Source organism: Neophocaena asiaeorientalis, unplaced genomic scaffold (assembly GCF_003031525.2).
Source record: "Neophocaena asiaeorientalis asiaeorientalis breed wild unplaced genomic scaffold, Neophocaena_asiaeorientalis_V1.1 scaffold438, whole genome shotgun sequence".
Taxonomy (NCBI): domain Eukaryota; kingdom Metazoa; phylum Chordata; class Mammalia; order Artiodactyla; family Phocoenidae; genus Neophocaena; species Neophocaena asiaeorientalis.
In genome coordinates, this window is record NW_020173491.1 from 6,063,501 (window position 1) to 6,075,511 (window position 12,011).

The following is a 12,011-nucleotide window of genomic DNA, read 5'->3' on the forward strand; positions in this document are numbered from 1 at the left end:
TAACCACGAGTTAATGTTCTCTATATATGTGAGCCTGTTTCTTTTTTGTTATATTTACTAGTTTGTTTTATTTTTTAGATTCCACATGTGATATCATACAGTATTTGTCTTTCCCTGTCTGACTTATTTCACTCAGCATAATGCCCTTCAAGTCCACCCATGTTGTTGCAAATGGCAAAATTTCATTCTTTTTCATGGCTGGGTAATATTCCATTGCGTGTGTATACCACATCTTCTTTATCCATTCGTCTGTTGATGGACACTTAAGTTGCTTCCATATCTTGGCTGTTGTAAATAATGCTGCTGTGAACACTGATGCATGAGTATCTTTTCAAATTAGTGTTTTCACTTTTCTTCCTGGTATATATCCAGGAGTAGAACTGCTGGGTCATACGGTAGTTCTAGTTTTAGTTTTTAAGAAACCTCCATACTGTTTTGCACAGTGGCTTCACCAATTTATCTTCCCACCAAGGCTGTACGAGGGTTCCCTTTTCTTCACATCCTCACCAACATTTGTTATTTGTGTTCTTTTTGATGATAGTTGTTCTGACAGGTGTGAGGTGTAATCTCATTGTGGTTTTAATGTGCATTTCTCTAATAATTAGCAATGTTGAGCATCTGTTCATGTGCGTGGAATTTTTTTTGGACTTGAGTTCGATTTTTTAAAAACAGCTTGTTAAAATATTTATCTTGAGGACTGAGTATTTGGGCATAGCTTTAAATTTTGCAACCGAGGTGAGTGCCTCACATGTTTCACCCTAGTCCCGGCCCAGGACATTCCTGGTTTATGCCTGTTGTCCTGGAGAAACTGTTACAGTTTCTCCCTTTCGCTCTCCGAGCTGTCTTGGTTTGTGTGATAAATTACACAGTCCCTCCACAGCCCTAATGCAGACCCGGGCACTTGGCTGTGTGCGGTAAATATTGCCAAGCCCACGAGTGAGACGTGGGCATCCCTTTCTTTTCAGGTACTAGAAACCCAGCTTGCAGGTCTCTTTCCCGCCCCCTTCTGCCCACAGTTTCACGGCTCATGCCCTGGGTTGTGGGGTGCTGGGGGAGAGGCGCTCTCAGACATGGCATTGCTATTTCAGGGCAGACGATGGCTTCCTTCTCTAGCCCAAATGAAACCTTTCCTCTCCCAAATTCCTCAGCCCTCTCATTAGCGGTTGTGTTTGTGGATAATAGCTATAAGGAGGAGGCAATAAAAAAATCCAGAGTGTGCTGCCCAGCCTCTCCTTACGCCTTCCAGAGGGAGTGCCTGCCAGCTCCATCTGAGGTCTTAATGACTCCAAGGTGGACCCAGGGGCCAGGAGTGGGCATTTGTATTACAGCTGGATTATTTAATCCCCATTAGTTAAAAATGGCAGGCCACAGGCCAGGAGCCCAGGAAAATAAGTGGTGACAGGTGAGAGAAAAATGGCCTCCCAGCGGTCTCTGCAGCCACTTCAAAGGCCATGGCCCTGCCAGGTAATTGAGGCCTAATGGACACCATGTCCGGGAAACGGGTTGGCCAGAGATTCCCCAGCACACGGGAAAGTAGACGGGCAGGGGAGCAGGGAGAGGCTGAGCTGGCCAGGCCAGGCCCAGGATGGCCCTCGTAATTAGGCCAGGATGGAGCAAATACCTTTTCTGTCAGGCGCTGTGTGGAGTTACTCATGACTTCCATTCTGGGAGGAGGGAAGAGCACCTGGGGCCAGAAGCGGGCAGGCCTCCGGAAGAGCTGGTCTCTTCACTGCACTGGCCTCCCCCAGGATCTTGTTCTCAGCGGGAGGAAGCAGTTGTGTGAGTGGTTTGTGTGTGTTTGCACATGCATGTTCATGTGTATATTTGTCTGTGCTCGCAGGCATGTGTGTTGGCATGCATGTGGGTGTTTGCACGCATGTGTGTTTGCACGAATGTGTCTTGTATGTATGTGTGCCGTGTGTGTGTTTTGCTCGTGCGTGCATGTGTGTGTGTGTGTGTGTGTGTGTGTGTGTGTGTGTGTACAGGGTCCCTCCCTCTGTGTTTCCCTTTCTCTCCTTCCACATTTGGAGTCTCACTTGAGGAAGGTACTATAGCACCCTGTATCCATTTGGACCCTTGAAACAGCGCTCCCGTCCAGCTAGCTGTCTTATTGAATTTCTAGAGCTCCAGCTGAGGGCTGGAGACTATGATGGCCGTTTAGAGAGCAACTCCAATCCGGAGTGTGCAGGGAAGGGGTTCCCCACCCTGCAAAGGCCATGGGCAGGTCCCAGCCTCACTGACTCTCCTGGCAGAATCCGCTTAAGCCTGCCCCAGCACCCAGACTCCCACAGAGAGGGCTAGGGGGTCAGGTCGCCCAGGTCTGGAGAAGCAGTAAAGCTAAATGAAGCCTTTTCCACACTGCAGTCATTGGAAGAGCTCTTTCACTCGTGCTCCCCCAGTCCACAGACTCCTTTGACCATCCCTTGTTATAATATTTTTTTTCATTAAATTGACTCATTTGTGAACTTAAGTTTACTTTTAAAAGAAACCTTTGATTGCTACCAGAAATGGAAAAATCAAGGTCATTTGGCATAAAAAGCAGATAATGATGAAAACGAGCACGGTGAACAGAGAAGGCAGTTTTCCATTCTAGCTACCGTGGCTGTTCAAGGGCCAAGTTCAAGGCGGGACTCGCCCTTTGTTGAAAAGGAATATAAGCAAATTTTAGGGAAGAGTCAAGACATTTTCGTGCCGTGGACTTGGCCAAGGTCATTCGGCTCATTCATTAAGTGGTGGAGCTGGGCTTTGAACCCAGCCTGGCTCTGAGCTCTAAACCGCTGGGACAGAGCTGCCTCTCTCCCGATGCACGCCTGTGTGGCCGTGGCGTGCGTGGCGTGGCTGTGAGAGTGTGTGCCTGGGTGTCAGGGCCCGCATGAGTCAGATGGGGTGTCTACAGCCTGGGCCACCACCAGGCAGCTCAGGCCGAGAGGAGTTTATTTTGCAAAACCAAACCCTGCTCATTTCAGTTTGTTAACATGAAAGCCGCCTCTAATTCCATCTACAAATACCACATTCTCTGAACTACAATTGGCAAGGGCGGCCAGAATCGCCCCATTTCACATTCCTTCGAGTCACCAAGTGGAGCGTGGCTATAATTCAGGATTCAGCACTCGGGTTTCATGAGACAACATCAGAAATGCCTGTGTAACCACCCGACTCCTCCGTGGCCCGGGGAGGGGGCAAGGATGGAACCCAAGCTGCGGGCTGCTGCCCGGTTCCGCCCGAGACGGGGGCCAGGCTGGCGGCCCTCCGCCGCCCAGACAAGCCTGGGCTCTGTCAGAGCTCAGGCTCAGGGCTGGCTGCCCACGTGGGCGCTGCCTCACTGCCTGCCACAAGGACAGGGAGCTTGGTTTATAAATAAGCACCCAGCGGCCTCTCACCTTCCCACTGGGATCAGGCATTTCTCTGGCCAAGGGACAGGAACCCATCTGGCTGAATGCTGTCATTGACAGTGGCTAGAACTGCCCGTGTGCTCGGGGAGGGGATGGCAGGGCAGCCGTGGGCTCTGTGCTTACGGGCTTGGGACCCCACCGGGTGCTGTGGCCCTGTAGGCCCCTGAAGGACCAGGGTGGAGGCAGCAAGGCCTGGGGGTTCAGTGCCTCCATTAATGTCCCAGGTCTCTCTTGGGGCATCACAGCCCTGCCTCTGAGTGTCCCCAGGGCTGTTGTCCTGAAGCCCAGTCTGATCTTGGAGCTTCTGAAGCCTACCAGTACCTCCTTCCCCACAAAATCGAGTCTAAGAAATTCCAGAGCCTGGTTGTCAAGAACTCTTCCAGTCCAGCTCCAATCTAGACAAGGTAGGTACCTTATATGCTAAGGTGCCGCTCCCAGATCTCCTGTTCTGGACAGCTGTGCCCATCCCCAGCTGCTGGGAGTGTTGGATGCTAACGGCTCGCAGCTGCGACTTTCTGTAGAGATTACCCTCTGCCTCAATGCCGAGAAGTTAGCCTCTCCTCCACTCCATAAATCACTTGATGGGAATCCCTGTCTTGATTCTGCTTCTAGGGTGCCCAGACTAAGACAGCAAATAGATAGATGGATGGATGGATGAATAGATAGATAGATAGATAGATAGATAGATAGATAGATAGATAGGTAGACAGATAGATAGCCAGACAGACAGAAAATCCCAAGGAGCAGGAATGGGTAAGTTAAAAGTTTGTTGATTTTTTTTTTTCACATTGAACAGACCTTTGTCTTTCAATTTAGTATAGGAAACATTTATTAAGCATACATTCATTAGCTGGGATACACATGCTAAAACTTATCCATCATAAGTTAGTTACATACACGACATCATAGATGGGCATATACATTTACACAGACAGGCATATGCCATGCACATTTCCACATACATAGGTTCATGTCACCTGTTTACATGTAAAGCTGAGCACATAATCCCATACAATATATTCACAAGTTCTGATATCTTACATATTTATTTGTGCCCTATATACATTCACACACAAACATAGCTTATACAATTTTAAGCACACACAGAATCACATGGCCAGGCCCCATATTTATCTAGTCACAGCCATACTCCATATGTATGCACCCATCTGTAGTCATATGGCATATTCATTTACACCACGGTGTGTATATGCTTTGAATCCTGGGTAAGGTGGTAGATTCTTTCCTTAAAAAGAAACACACAGTTGATTAATTTTCCCCCCGAATTTCTCCCTTGTCAAATGGGAGGAAAAAGTTGTTGTGTTTGTGTATCAGGCCCATTAGCCTAGATAAACTGTGGGCCTCCTCTAATGATTAATGACAGAATAGTGCAGTTGTTGCAAAAATAAGTCATGCAGTGAGGAGAGAACTGAAGATTATATCTAACACCAGGGGACGGCTTATTAATCTCACTTCTGGAGGAATTCCTGAGTAAATCAGTCTCTTTTATTAATGATATTTCACTCTGCTCTGCGAGACATCTTTCATCCAGCCAGAAGGGCAATTATCTATTTAGGCCAGGAAACAATATTAGTTACTGCCTCAGCTCCAGGGCAAGGCGAGGAGTGAGTGAAGAAGAAGGAGAGAAAAACAGAGCAAAGGGCTCCTGTCCCCAGACTGATGGATGCCAGGGTCCCTTAAACCTCCAAGCAGGTTCCTTCCCCCATGCCAAAAGGACTTGTGAATGTGTGCGTATACATGTGTGTGTGAGTGTGTGTGTATGCGTGTGTGACTGGGGTGAAGAGACCTGGGGACATTTATTCCATTCTCTTGCTTGAAATAGCCAGCACTGACTCATTCATTCCACGAGCATCTAAGCACCTACTATGTGTAAGGTCTTTGCCAGGGCACTGAGGGCCCCTGGAATGAAGAAGGCCCCTCGTCCTCCATCCTGGAGTCTACTCTGCTTTGACATCTTGTTTTTATCTAATCCTTCTTTGATTGCAGTTTGGAGAGAACAGGGGATTAGTTAGCAGGCCATGATAGCAAAAGGGGGTATTTTCTAGATTTAAACCACCATTTTTCTGTGATGGATTCATTGTCTGTCACCTGGCAGTGTTTCTACAGATACAAGAAGAAGGATGGGAGAGCTTATTTAGCTGGTTACCAGGAAAAGCAACAAACTCACTGGCCCTCTCAAAGGATGGTTAGTAAATTTGCTCATTTCATGTCTCGGGCATTCTTTCATTTAGCAGGCATGTGCGGAACACCCACTGTATACCAGCACCTGCGCTAGACCCTGGACAGTCAACCATGAGGAAGACGTGACTCTTGCCTGTCAAGAGTGCATAGCTAATGGGACATTTGGCGTGAAAACAAAATAACAACTCTACGAGGTAATGAAGGATACGTGAGTTCTATGTGCCTAGCGCAGTGGCAGGCCCAAAGTGTGTGTGCGTGCATGTGTATGTGTGTGTGTGTGTGTGTATGTGTGTATAGCAGATGGGAGAAATCACTGAGGCGGGGCTGTAACAGAAGATACTTGGGTTTGACATTCTTAACTGATTTCCAATCCTTGCCTAGTCACTGATCAGCTCTGGGACTTTGCATGTGTCCCTCCGTCTCTCTGAGTTTCAGTTTCCCCATCCATAAGATGGTGCTGATGATAGCTATTTCTTGTGAGATTTTACACCGACACATTTTTATCCTCATGATTTTTCCTAGAGGATCCAATATGCAGAGATGGTCAATACACAGAAGCTAATGATGTTGAGTCTCTCTCCTCAGAATAGAATAACAGTTTCAATTGTCATCATTGAGCACTTACTAAAATTTCAATACTATTTTAAGTTCTCTACGTGTGTCACCTCTCTGGACGATGCAAATCCTGGAACGCTTGACAGAATGGGAATTATTCTGGATTGAGCACCCCATGAGTGACCCAAACAGGAACGTGCTTTGGGGCAGAGGCATGGTGGGAAAGCCCCAGGGATCACCTAGGCCCTCAATTCTCAGAGTAGACTGGCAACCAGCAGCTCTGGAAATGCTGCAGAAATGCAGAATCTGGCCACCCCACATCTGCGGAATCAGAATCTTTATTTTGAGAAATTAGGCGTGAGAAGCACACTGTTCCAGTCTATTCTCCTTGCAGCCCGGGACTCCCTCCCCAGCCTCTTTTTACTTCTCGAGCCATGGGTACTTACTACGCCACACAGGTCCTGCTTGTTCTGTAGTCCTGTGTGGCAGGACCAGTGTGGGTGGGGAAGTCTCCCAGACGGAGGAGGGATCAGAGCCCTCAGGACAGGGTCCTCAGCAGCACAGCATCTCCTTCTACAGCCTGGAAGGAGTGACGCTGTGCCCGGGGTCCATCAAAGGGCACGGTCTGGGTCCCAGTGGAGCTGGGTTTTCTGCTTACGGTGTGCTCAGCGCTGTCAGTCTCTCCTTTGCCATGATGACTGTAACCCCTCACACCCACCCTAGGACGTGGGCACTGCTTTTGTTCCCACTTTACAAATGAGAAAACTGAGGCTCTGAGAGCGGCCCTTGCCCCAGGTGACTCGCTGGGAGAGCTTGCATACATTCGAAGCTAGGTCTCACTGTGACAAGCAATGACCGTCGGGCAGCACTGCCCCGCATCCCGCGTCTCCCACCCGGTTCCTCTTCCAATGCCCCGGATTAAACAGCAGGTAGCAGGGCCCTGCCTGCTTCCCCAGCCTAGGCCTTTCCTGGGCACCCCTGGTGAAGAGGCCAGAACAGACGGTCCCTCCAATGGCAGGGACTGTGGGAGCGGAGCCGGGCAATGCCGCTGGTGGGCAGCAGATGACACGGAGGCCCAGCCACTCTCTGTCAGCATTTCTGCTGCCCCCAGCCCTCCCGACCGCAGTAATTAAATAAGTCTCTTGAAGAGGAGCCTGTACGGTATGTCATAAAATCTCTCTGAACTACCTATATTTACCCCTGAAAGTGAATTCTTTATAAGACCCGGGATATCAAAGCAGCCAGGGATCAAAGTCGTTTTAATAAGCCAGCCGAGTGTGCCGGCCCGGCCCGGCCTCCTCCCGCTGCCCTCCTCGGAAGGCACTTAGGATGCCCCTTGGGCCGCATTGTCACTCTGATTGCTCACTGCACACGCCTTCAGGGGAACAAAAACACCGGCCACTCACTCCCGGGGCGCTGCCCACCTGCTGTCTGCTCTGCGTGGCCGGCTCTGGGCAACAGCCTGCGATTTTACGTGCCTGGAAGTGTCATCACTAACAAGTCACTGAGCGCTAGGAACGTCCGAGCCAGCCGTTGAGAAGTGGCCCGCCGATGCGTTTACTTTACACAGAGCTTTAAAAAAAAAGAGAGAGAGAACTAGATGCCACATTAAAAATTGTGCAAAGTCAGGAAACGGTTCCCTGGGGGTTGGCACACAGAAGGCTTTTGGTGTGCCGGTCACCTTCTGTTCCTGATTTGGGTGTTAGTTACGTGGATGTGTTCGGTTTAAGAAAATCCATCAAGCTGGATAATTAAGCTGTATGCACTTTCCTGTACGCGTGTTGTATGTCAGTAAAGAGTTCTTACAGATCTCGGCGGTTCACGTACAATCCTGCTTGCTCAGATTCTCAGGAGACCTGACCGCCATCAATGGGTGCTACATCGTAGCTGCCCAAGATGAGAGAGCTTGCCTCCAGCTGTCCCCCTCCCACCCCGGGCCACATCACACTTCTGTCCCACTTGCCTGCCCTTGTAGGAAGTTCAATGTGAGACCCTTGGTCTAGTTCAACCCCGTCATTGAACTAACGGGGAAACTGAGGCCCAGAGGAAGGGAGTCAGTAGGTTGAAACCAGACTCGAGTTTTCACTGTTGGTCTAGGCTTGTCCTCTTTCAGCAAGAATTGGCAAATTGTGATTTATGGGCCAAACCTAGCCATTGCCTGTCTTGTAAATCTAGTTTGACTGGAAATAGCCACACCGTTCACTTATGTATTGTCGAAGGGTGTTTTTGTGCTACTTGGTCCTGCATTGGTGGTTGAGGCAGAAACTCCATGTGGCCCACAGAGCCCGAATAATTATGATTTGGACCTTTACAGAGAAAGTTTGCTGACTTCTGCCTTACGTCATAAAGTTTCCTATACCGTGTCCCAGCTACAAATAAAATGGTGGTGCAAGCAAGCTATAGTCACCTAGTTCACCATTTGATCAGGAAGCCCTACTGGACGACTCCTCTACCCGGTGCTGCACTGGGCTCGGGGTGGTATATAAAAGGACAGGTCAAGGTCAGCCTCTCTAGATGGGTGCCAGGACACGCTAGGGGTGGTCAGGGAGCTAGGCTGCCCCGCCACCGTGGAGCAGCGCGGCCTTGGGGGAGAATCTTGACCTCTCTGGACCTCATTGCAGCCCACCTGCCATCTCTAGTGTATTGAGAAACTCCTGAGAGGTCATGGGACTAAAAGTGCTTTGGGAGGTTCTAAAAGGTGAGGTGGCCGTGGTGGTGATTACAGTGGCGAAAACACTGTGATCTCACAGTGACTGAGTACCTACTGGCCTCCGTGCACCAGGCCTAGCATTTTTAATGGATATTCTGTTTGCTACTCACAGCTAACCTCTGAGATAAGTACCATTAGTTTGCTCACTTTACACACATGAGAAAATTAAAGGCATTTAAGACTTTAAGAGCTCTGGATATTTACTGAGCACCTTCTATGTGCCACTCTGTTTTCAGCTCTGGGGATGGAGGAGTGAAAAAAACAAAGATGTGTGAAACTTCTCTTCTAATAAGTTCATTCATCTGCCCAAGGTCACACAGCTGGAAAGTGTGGAGCTGGGATTGGAAGTCAACTTTGTGGCTCTTGGCCAGCAGGCTCTCTTACTGAAGACGACAGAGAAAGGGGGGAAGGAAACATGGCCAGAGTCCCGGGAATCTTGGCCCAGGCCGCCTCTCCAGGGACCTCCCAGTTCAAACGCAGTGACCCATGTCTAAAGCCTGGCAACTGGGCACTGCCCTCAGGAGGGCCCAGGAGGCTCCAGGAGAGCTCCCAGGAGCTGAGCATCTCTGTTAGGCCACCTGGTTGCTTAGGGACTTGGCACTATGTCCAATGGACTCCTCTTGAGCCCAGAGTCCATCTGAGGCTTCTCCAATGGGACCATATCAAAGAATCACTCCCACTTGCTACTTGGTGATCTGAAAGACCCCACAGGGAGACCAGACCTCAGCACTTCTTTGGGACTTGAGCTGCCCACGATGTCCACAAATGGCCAGATGATGGCAGATCCTGCCCTGGGGACCTTGAAAATGGCTTCTTCATCGTGAAGGGTAGGAGAGATGGAACGTGGACCCAGCCAGGCTTTAGCCCCCGGTGGGGCAGGCCCTATACCCCAAAGGGTAGGCAGGCCCTATACCCCAAAGGCCATGTCTCCAACCCTGCCCATTAACCCCGTGACCCTGGCCGGCCCTGCCCTAACCTGCTTCTGCAGGGTCTCTAGGATGCTCTCCAGGCCTCCCTACCTGATCATTTCCCAGCCTCTCTCCTGCCCACAAGCCTCTGTGCAGGTGACGCCCTCCGCCAGGGACACACACCCCTTTGCCTGGCGAAGTTCTCTTCAGCCAAGGTCCCCTCCCCTTCCAAGGTCCTTCTCAAAGGTCACTGCTTCTGGGAAGTGTCCCTAATGCCACTACTTCTGTACTCACCCCTGCACCCCCCGCAAGCCTCATGCCCCTCCCCCCAGCATGTCACCAGGAGACATTCTGGCCTAGACTGGGGATTCCTGGAGGCTGGGGGCACAGCCGGGGTCATCTCTGGGTCCCCAATGCCAGATAGAGCCGGGCCCAGATGAGGACAAACGTGTGAATAAATAAAGCTTGGTTTTCTTCTCCGGGTCTACAGACAGCTCTTGGCTTTGGGGAAAGGCCAGGGGAGGCTGTGTGAGTGGATGTGGGCTTGATTCGGGCTGGGTACAGTCTCCCTCACAGGCTCCTCTGCTGACCCTGAAGTTTGGGAGGGAGCCCCAGAAACCTTCCCAAAAGCTGTCCTCACCGCAATTCCTGGGCCTCGGAGGGGTGAGAGGTGGGCACAGCCCCATTCATAACACCCAGAGAGGGTGGGCAAAGGGTCTTGAGGAAGCCCAGGGGGTAGTGGTAGAAGCTCCTTCTTGTGGCAAGAAGAGGGGAAGGGACAAGGAAGGACTCTAGGCTCCCAGCAGCCCTCACCAAGGAGGCGGCAGGTGTTAATAACAGCTGGTACTTAACTTATCTATGACCACGCTATGCAGCAGGCACTGTCTTGGCCACTTCACTTCTATTAGCTTATTTAAACCTCAGTACAAACTTGCAAAGAAGCAGCTAATAATACCTCTTGTTCAGGCGCAAAGAAACTGAGGATCAGAGAGGTTAAGTAACTTGCCCAAGTCACACAGCTAGAAAGTGGTAGGGCCAGGATGTGGCTCTAGAGCCTGGATGCAAACCTCTACACACACACACACACACACACACACACACACAATTGCAGCCAGTAACTGGCCCATCAGACCTTCACAAAACTCAGGGGCATGGCCAAGTTTCCATTCAGGGCCAAGACAAGTGGGAGGCTAATTTTAAGGAGGCACTCGCTCTCAGGTGTCAACCTTGCACTTGCTTGAGCATGTAAGCAAGTGCCTCCTTAAATCTTATACCCAGGGTGCACTTGGATTTCCTCACCCTAGTCCCAGCCTGTTCCTGTTTCATATATGAGGAAACTGAGGCTCTGACACAGGATGTAAATTACCCAGGAGCAAAAAGCATGACACTGGCAGAACTGGGAATCAGACCCATGGTTGCTGGGAAGCAGGGCAGTGCTCAGGCCTCCACCAGGATGGTGGCTTTGTGACAGTGAGCAAAATAGGCTCCAACAGGCCTCTCTCAAGCACTTCTCCCCCTGGGAGTCTCTGGCCCAGCCTCTGGCCTCACCCTCCCCAAACCTCTCCATCTCCCCATCCAGGGAGTCTCTCTTTTTCCCTTTGCTGCAGAGCCAGCTCAGGGCCCCAGGCACAGTCCCCTTTTAGCTCTTTTGCCAGATTCCAGCTACGGACTCTTTGCCCAGTCTGGGGGAGAAAGGCGCAGCTCGTTGAGTTTGGCAACAAAACATCAAGTCCTCAACCTGAATCCCACCGCCGCCCCCAGCCCCAATTCCCAACCAAGCAGTGGGGACCGGAAGCCAGGGGGACACTGGCAATTAACAAAGGAGACCGAGGAGGAAGGAAGTCCAGGCAACATGTCCTTTTCCTAAGTGTCAGTGGACCCTCATGAGTTCTTGGAGACCAAGATCAGCTAGGAATCGTTATACTCATTTAAAGATGAGGCAATCGAGGCTCCTGCAGCATCAGTGAGCCACCCAAGTGCACCAGCATGATGGGGTGCAAGCCTGGGCTGGATTCCAGCTTGTTGGAGTCATCCTTCCCTTGGGGAAGGAGGGAGCTTGGAAAATAGTTCCTCATGCCTCCCTGGTAAGTGTGTGGATCTCATTCATATCCCACCTAGATCAAAGTGCGAGTTTTTCCCGGTTAGGCTTTTTAAAATATGACTTTTGGGGTTTTCAAAAGAAAATGCTCTGCTGACTTAGACATCAATAGCTCCCTTAAAGCTTGGGGAATTACACTATTAACT